The sequence below is a fragment of the Cherax quadricarinatus genome, chromosome 60 (genome assembly GCF_038502225.1).
Source record: "Cherax quadricarinatus isolate ZL_2023a chromosome 60, ASM3850222v1, whole genome shotgun sequence".
NCBI classification, from domain to species: Eukaryota; Metazoa; Arthropoda; class Malacostraca; order Decapoda; family Parastacidae; genus Cherax; species Cherax quadricarinatus.
In genome coordinates, this window is record NC_091351.1 from 15,464,024 (window position 1) to 15,476,495 (window position 12,472).

The window sequence follows — 12,472 nt, forward strand, 5'->3', positions numbered from 1 at the left end:
TCCGAAACTCAAGGAATATGGCTCTCTCCTTAAAACCATGTTAGAAAGTGCATTGAATCTTTCCCTTGAAGATGGACAGTGGTTGCAACAAGCCTCACTTCCGGTCAGGCTTGGGGGCTGGGAGTACGCAGATTCTCCTAGATTGCTCTACCAGCTTTCCTATCCTCTTCCATAGCATCAAAAGATATAATAAGACAAATTCTTCCTGATAACCTCAGTGACTCAGCAGAAATACAGGAACCCAATTACGCCAGTGCCATCACTGAATGGGAGACTCTTGCTGCTCCAGCACGAAACCCTAATGCAGCACTGGCTTACAAACAGTCAAGCTGCGTTGGCCCCATCGCTGAAAAGGTGCTTGCCAACATGCTCAGGGCTGCAACATCAGACAGGGAGACTGCCCGTCTCCAAGCTATGAGAGCACCTCACTCCGGGGGCTTCCTCCAAACAGTTCCCATATCGGCAGTGGGAACACGCCTCGACCCTAAGACCCTCCGTATTGCAGTGACTCTGCGCCTTGCTACCCCAATTCACACGGAATATTCGTGTATTTGCGGTGATGCACAAGCCGACCAATATGGTCTACATGGTTTAACTGTTCCAAAATCAAGGGCTGGCACACAAGGCAAAGTGAAGCCAATGACATCATGAAGAGAACTCTTGCTGCAGCTGGATGCCCAGCCGAGACGGAGCCCCAATTGTCAGCATAGTTGCTGATCCCTGTGTTGTATAGCATATCAGTTTCATCCATGTGCTTTAGATAGGAGATCCCTAGGCCTGTGACTGTTTGTGTGACGTCACGGGATACGCATGTGTACGTTCGTACCTCTGCCTCCGTCTCAGTCGGCGTTAGACATCCAGGCTAGGACAGGCAGAGGCTGGGATTCATTTCCCATCATCACAGTCTGACAATATATCGTTACCATCCAACAAGTGTGTCTACCTTCAACCCTCGATATCTCCATTTAAGAACCCCTACGATAAATGGTGGCAACGGAGGGCCTGTAATTCTGACGATTACAGCGATTTCTGGAGATAAATTTCGACCGAGCCTGCCATCTTGTGAGTAGGCCTACCGAGAAGGTTAATGCCAGCCAGCTATCTCAGCCAGTTCTCCCGCCCAAGCTCCTACTAGCCAACATTACCCATAACCCAGCAAACCGCCCCGACGGGATCCCCATCTATCCTTGGAAGAATGGCAAGCTCTTAGCATGGGACTATACCTGTGTATCCACACTGGCTGACACCTATATCCATCACAGTGTCGGGTGACAGGGAGGAGCTGCTGATCACAGGTAGGAGTACAAGATCAGCAAGTACAGGGACATAAGCCAACAGTATCAATTTGTCCCAGTGGGATCAGAGACTTTGGGATAATGTGAAAAACATGCCACACATTTCCTTAAAGAACTGGGTTCCAGACTCATCGACATGTCCAATGATTTTACACTAGTAAGTTCTGATGTCACGGCGTTGTTCACCCGAGCTCCTGTTTCCGATTTGCTATCTTACTTCGAAGATGAATTAGATTAGCTTCCCATGCCTTTTGATAAGAATACCCTCACTGAGCTGAGTAAGTTGTGTAGTTGACTGCAGGTGTGAGTTTGAAGGGAAATTCTATGCTCGACGGCAGGGAATGGCTGTGGGAAATCCAGTGTCTCCCATATTGAGCAAGCTGTGTATGGAGTTCTTCGAGACGAGGCTGTTGAAAGACATTCTTCCCTGTAAAGTCAGATATGTGGATAACATCTTATGTTTGTGGCCGAATGATATGACACTGGATACAATCCTACCGAGTGTTGATTCTTTGTGGAGAAAGAAGTGGAATTTAAACTCCCTTTCCTAGATATGATGATACATCGTGTTGATAGAAAGTTCAAGTTTTCGGTATTTAGGAAGGCCACTAATGTGTGCTCATACATTCACTATTATTCCAATCATGAGACATGAGTAAAAAGGAACGTCTTTCTCATCATATTTCTGAGAGCTTACCGAGTATGTAGTAGCCCTGAATTTCTCGATGAAGATATTAGGAAAATATTTGATACTGCCACGAAGCTGCGGTACCTTAAAGATTTAATGGAATCAGCGATGGTGGTAGCAAGAAAAACTTATCATAGGACTGAACCCAGGATAACACCTCAGCTCAGGATTGTGTTGGTTCTCCCATACAATGAGAATTTATCTGTCCTGCCGCATGCTCTTAAAAGATTTAATATACTAGAAGTTTTTAAGAATTAACAGACTGTTAAAAGCATTTTGACAAAGAATTCATCACAACATTGCGTCAGTGGTCTGCACAGAATTGGTTGCAATGGGTGCAACTTATCTTAAGTGGGACAGACTGGGAAACCTGTACATATTAGGATTTCATAACACAAATATTCGATATGGGCTACCCAAGAATCAAATGCAATTTTCAGCCACATTAAAGTCTGTAATTACTTGGCAAACTGGCCGGAAGCTAAAGTCATTGTCCCTTGTTCCACTTGGCTTTAACGGAACATTGTAGAAATGGCTATCATAAAACATGATAAACGTTCATTATATAATAACAGTGGCTGCTTATTCAAATTATGCTGTAGTCCATAGCTTAAAACCAGACTCCTATATGAACCCAATCTATTGTCTTAACTGTAGCACATACAGAAGAATTAGGGTCTAGATGGCGTGGTTCTGATGGTTTGACCAACGTCTATCTCAGAATCTTGTGGGATAAACTATGGCTGTCTTCCCTTCGGATAAACTTCAGATGTCTTCCCCTTTACATGAGACGGTGGTGGACCAGGTTTCTAATGTTTGGAAAAATACCTAGATAATTGCCAGATATCTATATTTAGAATGTTAGGTCTTTCACATCATATCGAAGCTGACGAAATTTTTGACAATTGTCATGGCACTAATGTTAGGCTCGTCAGGTTACCACTACACTATCAGTGTTTGTGGGCTGGCGGGCTTATAATGCCTTATAAAATAGTTAGTCTTCCAGGCACCAGTACTGGGTACTAGTTGGTATGCCTGGGGCACTAGGTACTAGTTGGTATGCCTGGGGCACTGGGTACTAGTTGGTATGCCTGGGACACTTATTGTGGCATGCAAAGAGTACGTAACCTTTATTCGGCGCATGTACACACCCTCATTTACAGGCTATCTCCCCCAACCAGCGAACCAGGAACTAAGGGTTGACGATGGGGCCCCGTCGTTCAACCAGTACCCAGGTTCTAGCCAATGAGAAAATGGTTTTGGCAATCGCAGAAGTGATTTGGGTACCACTCGCCTGTCTGCACTTGTCATTCCCATTCTAGAGCTGGTTGAAGCACGGTCTGCTCTCTAGTGGCTTCTATTCTGCCTTGCTTACCGTAGAGTGCACTAATACCTATTGTTGTACATAGTATATATAGTGTACATACTTCTGTTCTAAATTGGTGAAGGATAATGTAAGTCAAAAGTTTTTCTGCTGTGTTTATTTTGCTGCCTTTACACCCAGGATAACAGGCCATTGGGACTCCTGGGTTGTAATACTTATCCTTTACTGCTTTCCTCTTCCCTCATTCGAACAAAAATTGCTTCTTCTAAACGTGTTTGCTTGAACTTCATCCTCTTTTTCTGCAACATTGCAAAATCCTGATGACGCGTTGATTTCGACACTAAAAGCTTAGAGCTATAATTCAACTCCCCCACGTGGTTATTTTGCACACACACACACACACACACACACACACACACGCATGCACACACACACACACATACACACACACACACACACACACACACACACACACACACACACACACACACACACACACACACACACATATGAGAGTCCCCTAGGAGCTAGCGACCACGTGGTTCTGTGCTTTCAATACATAGTAGAGTTGCAAGTGGAGAGAGTAACAGGAGTTGAATGGGAAAAGCCTGACTATAAAAGAGGGGACTACATAGGGTTGAGGAACTTCCTGCAGGAGGCTCCGTGGGACAGAGAACTGGCAGGAAAGCCAGTAAACGAAATGATGAAATATGTAACAACAAAATGCAAGGAGGCAGTGGAAAGGTTTATTCCCAAGAGCAACGGAAACAACGGGAAGACCAGAACGAGCCCCTGGTTTACCCGACGGTGTAAAGAGGCAAAAACCAAGTGCAATAGAGAATGGAAAAAGTACAGAAGGCAGAGAACACACGAAAATAGGGAGATCAGTCGCAGAGCCAGGAACGAGGATGCACAGGTAAGGAGGGAGGCCCAGGGACAGTATGAAAATGACATAGCATCGAAAATCAAGACTGACCCGAAACTGTTGTATAGCCACATCAGGAGGAAGACAACAGTCAAAGACCAGGTGATCAGATTAAGGACAGAAGGTGGAGAACTCACAAGAAATGATCAGGAGGTATGTGAGGAACTGAACAGGAGATTTAAGGAAGTTTTTACAGTAGAGACAGGAAGGGCTGTGGGAAGACAGCACAGAAGGGAACATCAAGAGGGAATATACCAACAAGTGTTGGATGACATACGAACAACCGAGGAGGAGGTGCAGAAGCTGCTAAGTGACCTTGATACCTCAAAGGCGATGGGACCAGACATCTCCCCATGGGTCCTTAGAGAAGGAGCAGAGATGCTGTGCGTGCCCCTAACCACAATCTTCAACACATCCCTTGAAACTGGGCAACTACCTGAGAAATGGAAGACAGCAAATGTAGTCCCCATATTTAAGAAAGGAAACAGAAATGAGGCACTAAACTACAGACCGGTGTCTCTGACATGTATTGTGTGCAAAGTTATGGAGAAGATTATCAGGAGGAGAGTGGTGGAACACCTGGAAAGGAACAAGATTGTAAATGAAAACCAGCATGGGTTCATGGAAGGCAAATCCTGTGTCACAAATTCTGGAGTTTTATGACAAGGTAACAGAAGTAAGTCACGAGAAAGAGGGGTGGGTTGATTGCGTTTTTCTAGACTGCAGGAAGGCCTTTGACACAGTTCCCCACAAGAGATTAGTGCAGAAGCTGGAGGATCAGGCGCATATAACAGGGAGGGCAACTGCAATGGATCAGGGGATACCTGACAGGGAGGCAGCAACGAGTCATGGTAAGTGAAGAAGTATCACAGTGGGCGCCTGTGACGAGCGGGGTCCCACAGGGGTCAGTTCTAGGACCAGTGCTATTTTTGATATATGCGAACGGCATGATGGATGGAATAGACTCTGAAGTGTCCCTATTCGCAGATGATGTGAAGTTGATGAGAAGAATTAAATCGGATGAGGATGAAGCAGGACTGCAAAGAGACTTGGACAGGCTGGACATGTGGTCCAGAAACTGGTTTCTCGAATTCAATCCTGCCAAATGCAAAGTCATGAAGATTGGGGAGGGGCAAAGAAGACCGCAGACAGAGTATAGGCTTGGTGGACAAAGACTACAGACCTCACTCAGGGAGAAAGACCTTGGGGTGACCATAACACCGAGCACGTCACCGGAGGCACACATCAACCAAATAACTGCTGCAGCATACGGGCGTCTGGCAAACCTGAGAACAGCGTTCCGATACCTTAATAAGGAATCGTTCAAGACACTGTACACTGTGTATGTTAGGCCCATACTGGAGTATGCAGCACCAGTCTGGAACCCACACCTGGTCAAGCATGTCAAGAAATTAGAGAAAGTACTAAGGTTTGCAACAAGGCTAGTCCCAGAGCTCAGGGGAATGTCGTACGAGGAAAGCTTGAGGGAAATCGGACTGACGACACTGGAGGACAGAAGGGTCAGGGGAGACATGATAACAACATACAAGATACTGCGGGGAATAGACAAGGTGGACAGAGATAGGATGTTCCAGAGAGGGGACACAGAAACAAGGGGTCACAACTGGAAGCTGAAGACTCAGACGAGTTACAGGGACGTTAGGAAGTATTTCTTCAGTCATAGAGTCGTCAGGAAGTGGAATAGCCTAGCAAGTGAAGTAGTGGAGGCAGGAACCATACATAGTTTTAAGAAGAGGTATGACAATGCTCAGGAAACAGAGAGGGAGAGGACCTAGTAGCGATCAGTGAAGAAGCGGGGCCAGGAGCTGAGTCTCTACCCCTGCAACCACAATTAGGTGAGTGCACACACACACACACACATACACACACATACACACACACACACATTTTTTTTAAGAAAGGAGACGGAAACGAGGCACTAAACTGCAGACCAGTGTCTCTGACGTGTATAGTATGCAAAGTCATGGAGAAGATTATCAAGAGAGTGGTGGAACACCTGGAACGGAGCAAGATTATAAATGACAACCAGCATGGATTCATGGAAGGCAAATCCTGTGTCACAAACCTTCTGGAGTTTTATGACAAGGTAACAGAAGTAGGACACGAGAGAGAGGGGTGTGTTGATTGCATCTTCTTGGACTGCAAGAAAGCCGTCGACACAGTTCCTCACTAGAGATTAGTGCAGAAGCTGGAGGATCAGGCGCATTTAACAGGGAGGGTACTGCAATGGATCAGAGAATACTTGACAGGGAGGCAACAACGAGTCATGGTACGTGAAGAGGTATCACAGTGGGCGCCTCTGACGAGCTGGGTCCCACAGGGGTCAGTTCTAGGACCAGTGCTATTTTTGATATATGTGAATGTCATGATGGAAGGAATAGACTCTGAAGTGTCCCTATTCTCAGATGATGCGAAGTTGATGAGAAGAATTAAATCGGATGAGGATCAGGCAGGAGTACAAAGAGACCTGGACAGACTGGACACGTGGTCCAGCAACTGGCTTCTCGAATTCAATCCTGTCAAATGCAAAGTCATGAAGATTTGGGAGGGGCAAAGAAGACCGCAGACAGAGTATAGGCTAGGTGGACAAAGACTACAAACCTCGCTCAAGGAGAAAGATCTTGGAGTGACCATAACACCGAGCATGTCTCCGGAGGCACACATCAACCAGATATCTGCTGCAGCAAACCTGAGAATAGCATTCCGATACCTTAATAAGGAATCGTTCAAGACACTGTACACTGTGTACGTTAGGCCTATATTGAAGTATGCAGCACCTGTTTGGAACCCACACCTGGTCAAGCACGTCATGAAGTTAGAGAAAGTACAAAGGTTTGCAACAAGGCTAGTCCCAGAGCTCAGAGGAATGTTCTACGATGAAAGGTTGAGGGAAATCGGACTGACGACACTGGAGGACAGAAGGGTCAGGGGAGACATGATAACGACATACAAGATACTGCGTGGAATAGATGTGGTGGACAGAGACAGGATGTTCCAGAGAGGGGACACAGAAACAAGGGGTCACAACTGGAAGCTGAAAACTCAGACGAGTCACAGGGACGTGAGGAAGTATTTCTTCAGTCATAGAGTCGTCAGGAAGTGGAATAGCCTAGCAAGTGAAGTAGTGGAGGCAGGAACCATTCATAGTTTTAAGAAGAGGTATGACAAAGCTCAGGAAGCAGGGAGGGAGAGGACCTAGTAGCGATCAGTGAAGAGGCGGGGCCAGGAGCTGAGTCTCGACCCCTGCAACCACAATTAGGTGAGTACAATTAGTGAACACGATAACTTGATAATGCCTCGTCTTACTGGCTTCAAACTTCTCAAGTTGATGTATCTTATTTATTTGTACATTTGAGAGTTATTTCACTATATAATTACCAATATGCAAATTTCTTTATATTTTTAATAGTTTAAACAGCAATAATTTGAGAGTTATTTAATTGTTTCAGAATTTAAACACCGACGCATCAACTATAGAGATTAATAACAGGTTTAGGCAGTTTTCATGGATTACATTTGTCAATTTGATAAACTATTTAGATAAGTAAACATACTAGGACAACACCTCTTGATTGGTTACAAATGTTTATTTACCATTTATATATTTGATTTAAATCAATTATTACATTGTAATTTGTCATTGTTTTAATAAAATTGTATTACGGATTATATGTATTAACTGACGACTATTTATTTTGATCGTCTTCAGAGTTCTAATATTTATATTGAAATCTCAAAATGGGTTTAAACTGTCTTAGTTTCAGTTTTCTTATTTAAACAGTTTATATTGGTTTTTAAGTAAATGCTTGAGAATGCTTCTTCATATTGGTTTCAAACTTTCAGTACTGGTGTGTTCTACCATCCCGTGATATAAGAGGGAGGCAACACACCGTGAAAACTGTGCCGACTACCACACGCTGCTGGGTGAGAAAATCCACGGCTGCATCCACCATGTCTTATTGCACGAACCCGCTCGTAGGAGACACGAAACTTAGGACGATGTTTTGGTCCGTCTTGGACTATTGTCAAGTGACTTGACAGTGGTCTAGCTGGGACCGATACGTCGTCATAAATTTCTCCTAAGTGAACGTTATTTGTGAATTGTTCCAGCAGTGGTCAGTGGTCAGTCGTCACGTGAGGTCACAGACCCTGAGCTGCTTTGGGGATTAGCGTGGACGGTTACAAAGCATGGCTTGCTTCTGCAGTGTTTTAAAAATTGAGGTTGGAGAGTTGAAGGAGGAGGTCTTGCTTCTCCAGGAGGAGATTAGGAGGCTGAAGGTCCACCTCAATGGGTCTGGGAGAGAGTGTGAGGTGGCTGGAGTTGTGGGGAATGAGGCTTCTAGCAGTGAGGTGCAGTCTGTCTCTCGCTGTGAGGAGGCTGTAGTTGGGGAGGTAGCAACGGCTACCAGCAGTGAGGTGCAGTCCGGCACCTGCTACAAGTGGCGAGTGGTTCACAGTAATGGGAGGCGCATCAGAGTAAGGAAAGTTAAGAGTGAAGATCTGAAGGTAGGAAATCGCTTCTCTGTTCTTCAGGATGAATGTACTTCAGTGGCCAGTGAAAGTAAGGGTACTACTGCCCCTGCTAGTGGAGGTAAGCGCATTCTTGTGGTTGGTGACTCTCAGGTAAGATATATTGACCGTGCTTTTTGTAATAGGAATAAGAAGATGAGAGATGGAGTGTGCTTCCCTGGAGCTGGTGTTGGGGACATTGTCAACAGGCTGGATAATATCATGTCAGGTAATGGGAACAAGCCCATTATCTGTCTCAGTGCTGGTGGAAATGATATTGGAAAGGGTAGGAGAGAAGAGCTGCTAGATAAGTACAGGTCAGCTATAGATTTCATTAAGTCTAAGGGAGGGATCCCAATCATATGTAGCATCTTGCCTAGAAGGGGAGTAGGAAATGAATGGTTGTCTAGGGCAATTGGTGTAAATTGCTGGCTAGACAGATACTGCAAGGAACTTGCAATCCCTTTCATTGACAACTGGAACAACTTTTATGGCAAACATGATATGTATGCAAGGGATGGGGTACATCTCTCTGGGGCTGGGGTGGTAGCACTTGCAGACTCGACTGAGAAGGCCATTGGTGAAATGCCTATGATTTTAAACTGATGGAAGATAGAGGTATGGGTGTGTGTGGGAAACAAGCAGGTTGCAACACTAGGGTTGGAAACAGTAAATGTATAAAAGGCATTCAGCATGAAGTTATAAATAAAGACAATAGATCAGGTCAGCAAACAAAGGGGGACAGCAGAGGGCAGCAAGGGACTAGCTCCCTTAAGGTTTACTATACTAATAGCAGGAGTGTAAGAAATAAGAAAGATGAGCTAAGATTAATTGCAAGTGCAGGAAACATAGATATTATTGCTATAACAGAGACCTGGCTCAATCTGAAAGATAGAGAGATGCCCTCTGAATGTCACATACAAGGCTATAAATTATTCCACACTGACAGGGTCAACAGGAAAGGTGGTGGAGTAGCGATGTATATCAGAGACAATTTAAATTGTTGTGTTAGACAAGATATTAAATTAGAAGCGTCAGCCACTGAATCTGTTTGGTTACAGCTTCTCGAGGGCCGAGAAAAACTAATTTTGGGTGTGATTTACAGGGCCCCAAATCTTGATAGGGAGTGCAGTAAACTTCTATGGGACGAAATTCGTAAGGCATCTACATACGAAAATGTTGTGCTAATGGGAGATTTCAACTATAGACAGATTGACTGGAACAATTTGACAGGAAATTTAGAGTCAGGTGACTTTCTTGAAACGATCCAGGATTGTTTTTTAAAACAGTTTGTGACAGAGCCAACTAGGGGAAATAACCTCCTTGACTTGGTTCTTGCCAGTAGGGAAACACTAATTAATAATCTTGAGGTTAATGATGAGCTTCGGGAAAGTGATCACAAATCACTCAGTTTTAATATATCATGGAATTCCCCTAATAATGGCAATCAAGTCTCCATCCCTGACTTTCGCTTGGCTGATTTCATAGGACTGAAAAATTACTTAGGTGGGCTGAACTGGAATGACCTGACTAAGGGTCAGGTAGGTGGTGATGGTTGCCGATATGATGCTTTCCAGGGCATAGCTCTAGCTGCTCAGTCAAATTATGTTCCAAATAGGGAAATCAGATCAAACAAAAATGATCCTAAATGGATGAACAATAGATTAAAATATCTGATTGGTCAAAAGAGAGGCATATATAGGCAAATCAAAAGAGGAGAGGGGCAATTAAGAAATCGATATATTCAGTTAAAGAGAGAAATAAAAAAGGGAATTAGAAAAGCAAAAAGAGATTATGAGGTTAAAGTTGCAAGAGAATCGAAGACTAACCCAAAAGGGTTCTTTCAGGTATACAGAAGTAAGATCAGGGACAAGATAGGCCCACTCAAAAGTTCCTCTGGTCAGCTCACTGACAGTGATAAGGAAATGTGTAGAATTTTTAACACATACTTCCTCTCAGTTTTTACACAGGAGGATACCAGCGATATTCCAGTAATGATAAATTATGTAGAACAGGACGATAATAAACTGTGCACGATTAGGGTCACAAGTGACATGGTCCTTAGGCAAATAGATAAATTAAAACCTAACAAATCCCCAGGCCCTGATGAACTGTATGCAAGGGTTCTAAAGGAATGTAAAGAGGAGCTTAGCACACCTTTGGCTAATCTTTTCAACATATCACTACAAACTGGCATGGTGCCAGATAAGTGGAAAATGGCAAATGTGATACCTATTTTCAAAACAGGTGACAGGTCCTTAGCTTCGAACTATAGACCAATAAGCCTAACCTCCATAGTGGGAAAATTTATGGAATCAATAATTGCCGAGGCAGTTCGTAGCCACCTTGAGAATCATAAATTAATCAACGAATCTCAGCATGGTTTTACAAAGGGGCGTTCCTGCCTTACGAATTTATTAACTTTTTTCACTAAGGTATTTGAGGAGGTAGATCATGGTAATGAATATGATATTGTGTATATGGACTTCAGTAAGGCTTTTGACAGGGTTCCACATCAGAGATTATTGAGGAAAATTAAAGCACATGGAATAGGAGGAGAAATTTTTTCCTGGATAGAGGCATGGTTGACAAATAGGCAGCAGAGAGTTTGCATAAATGGGGAGAAATCAGAGTGGGGAAGCGTCACGAGCGGTGTTCCACAGGGGTCAGTGTTGGGCCCCCTGCTGTTCACAATCTACATAAACGACATAGATGAGGGCATAAAGAGCGACATCGGCAAGTTTGCCGATGACACCAAAATAGGCCGTCGAATTCATTCTGACGAGGACATTCGAGCACTCCAGGAAGATTTGAATAGACTGATGCAGTGGTCGGAGAAGTGGCAGATGCAGTGTAATATAGACAAATGCAAAGTTCTAAATGTTGGACAGGACAATAACCATGCCACATATAAACTAAATAATGTAGATCTTAATATTACGGATTGCGAAAAAGATTTAGGAGTTCTGGTTAGCAGTAATCTGAAACCAAGACAACAGTGCATAAGTGTTCGCAATGAAGCTAATAGAATCCTTGGCTTCATATCAAGAAGCATAAATAATAGGAGTCCTCAGGTTGTTCTTCAACTCTATACATCCTTGGTTAGGCCTCATTTAGATTATGCTGCACAGTTTTGGTCACCGTATTACAGAATGGATATAAATTCTCTGGAAAATGTACAAAGGAGGATGACGAAGTTGATCCCATGTATCAGAAACCTTCCCTATGAGGATAGACTAAGGGCCCTGAATCTGCACTCTCTAGAAAGACGTAGAATTAGGGAGGATATGATTGAGGTGTATAAATGGATAACAGGAATAAATAAAGGGGATGTAAATAGTGTGCTGAAAATATCTAGCCTAGACAGGACTCGCAGCAATGGTTTTAAGTTGGAAAAATTCAGATTAAGGAAGGATATAGGAAAGTACTGGTTTGGTAATAGAGTTGTGGATGAGTGGAACAAACTCCCGAGTACAGTTATAGAGGCGAGAACGTTGGATAAATACATGAGCGGATGTGGGTGGGTGTGAGTTGGACCTGATAGCTTGTGCTACCAGGTCGGTTGCCGTGTTCCTCCCTTAAGTCAATGTGACCTGACCTGACTAGGTTGGGTGCATTGGCTTAAGCCGGTAGGAGACTTGGCCCTGCCTCGCATGGGCCAGTAGGCCTGCTGCAGTGTTCCTTCGTTCTTATGTTCTTATGTTCTTATG